Here is a 2,527-nt window from a genome sequence, read left to right as displayed (position 1 = left end):
CCGGAGCCCAGCAGGTTGAGGTTGCAGTGGCCAGGAGCGGCCACTGTACTCCAGTCTGGGCGACAGAGTGAGACTCCAACTCAAAAATATAAATAAATAAAAAATAAAATAAAGTATAAATTAACAATACAATAATTAAATGGCACTTCAATTTAGCACAGAAGACATAATTAAAATTTCTCTTTTCATTAAACAAAGAAAATGAAAACATTTTATTAGAAAATTGCATTAAAATTCTTGAAAAATGAAAACCTCAGATTTCGCTGAGTATTTATTTTCTATAAATCTACTCTTTTTCTATTACTAAAGCTACAGGAGACTATTGTAATGTAACAGAAATCTATTTGAGCCATATTATTTCTTTACAATCAGATATTTTAATGACAATTCCAAAAGCATTGTTTATCCCTTTAATGTTAATGTTGATTTGTTTTCTCATTTTAAATAGGTTATTTTTGTAAGAAATTTTTAAGTAATATATTTTAGATAAAGAGAAACACAGATTTAATTGTTTATATGAAGGAAAGAAAGTATCTACACATATTTCAAAGATAATAAAAAGGATTTTTGTGTTAGAAAGAACATGTTTCTAATAGTAATTATAATAAAGAATAGTTGTTTCCAGTTTACTTATTAAAACATTTAAATACACTTACTAAAATTGATAGCATTAACTCTCCTATTTGAATTTAACAGTTAACTTTTACACAATATTTAGCCAATGTTTTAGTGTTTTTTAGCTTTTGTTTATTGTTTGAGATTTTTTACAAGTAATTAAGTTTGTTACCTGTTTGTAAGCATAGGAGAATATTTTCAAAGAAATAATATTTTGTAACCAGAATATAAAACTATTTTAAAGATATCTGCATTTATTTGGAAGATGGATAATTATGGAGAAATAATTTACTTCTCAAAAGACTTAGAACAAGATTGATTGGGTAAATTGAGTGGGTGGAGTGTTTCTAAAGTTCCTCTTCTGTGATTGACATTATTTATCCTGCCCCTTTTCTGCTAGCACACGGGCTTCCTTATGAATTACCTAGAAGAGGGTGAAATAATTCAGTTTTTCAGGGGTACCAGTTAATAACTTCCTGTTCAGTACTCTTCAGCAAAGGGAGGTTAACAGGACCTGGTTTATCAAGCTTATTCTAGTTTTATGTTACATCCTTTATTATAAGCAAATTTTCTCTTTTGGACAGGTATGGAAATAAAATAATATTAAGAAGTTGTATAAATCTTTAAGGCTTTTCAATTAGATTAAAATCACATGACATGAATTTGAGTTTAGATCTTTCCCCAAGTAGGATACAGGGCATACTTCTAATAACCAGTATGTCAGGTTCTGGCTAATATTCACCAACAAATTTAACAAATTTTAGTCTCTAAATAGTAAGGTTAAGCCCGGCTCATTGGCTCATCCCTGTAATCCTAGCACTTTGGGAGGAGAGGGCAAGAGGAATGCTTGAGTCCAGAGGTTTGAGACAAGCCTGAGCAACTTGGAAAGAGTTCAGCTCTACTATAAATAAAACAATTAGTCAGACATGGTGACCCTCACCTATAGTACCAGCCACTTGGAAGACTGAAGCGGAAAGATCCCCACGCCCAGCAGGTCAAGGTTGCAGTGTTCATGAGTGTGCCACTGCACTGCGGCTGGGGTGACAGAGTGAGACTCTGACTCCAGTAATAATAATAGTAATAATAATAATAATAAATATGGCTAATAAATGTACAGAATATATCATTGAGACAAAATCATCTCTATAAACACAAAAGCAACTGTTAAAATTGTACTAGGTTGTATATGCAAATAAGCACAATTACCTATGTCTGTCTTTAGCACTTTTCTCGCTATAATATAAAATTATTTTGTGAAATAAATTAATTTTTGTTTCCAATTATATTACTCTGATTTATAAGTCCTTTAAATTAATTCTGAATGTGCAAAATCACAACTAAAAAAATTAGAAGAAAAAAACACCTGTTCATGTTTTAAGCATGTAAAATAATTTCATCGAGAGATAATTCCCAAGAATTCAACAGAAACTCTCCCTAAATTGTTCTGGTTTATTTCTCTCCTGTCTAGATCTCTAAGTCTCATGGTTATTTCAAAGAAAACTGTGGTTTCTGCATTCCAGACAGTAAGCAGCAAAGAACATGTGCCCTCTATTTTAAAAACGTTTCTGAAATCATTCACTAATCTTCTATTTACAGCTCATTTGTCAGAATTTGTCATTTGGTCATAACTAACTACAAAAAATACTTAAGATATGTATTTAAACTCTAACAGTAAGTTATTACAATAAAATTAGGTTGTATGTGCCTAAAGAAGATTCTAAAGAATAATTATATAAAATGAAAAGTTTCTGCAACATTACTATTTACAAAATTAATTTTAGCATTAATTTCCCATGTAACCCCCTTTCAGGAAACTCTGATTAATTCAAGTGGCTTGCCAATTTTTTCTTTTGAGATTATGAGGAAGGCAATAAATATTTTTGCAAATAATAAATGTTTAATCTTTTCCTCA

This window comes from Carlito syrichta, unplaced genomic scaffold (assembly GCF_000164805.1).
Source record: "Carlito syrichta isolate Samal-C Ts95f unplaced genomic scaffold, Tarsius_syrichta-2.0.1 Scaffold134519, whole genome shotgun sequence".
NCBI classification, from domain to species: domain Eukaryota; kingdom Metazoa; phylum Chordata; class Mammalia; order Primates; family Tarsiidae; genus Carlito; species Carlito syrichta.
The sequence above is the reverse complement of the archived record's forward strand: the minus strand, read 5'-3'. Positions refer to the sequence as shown.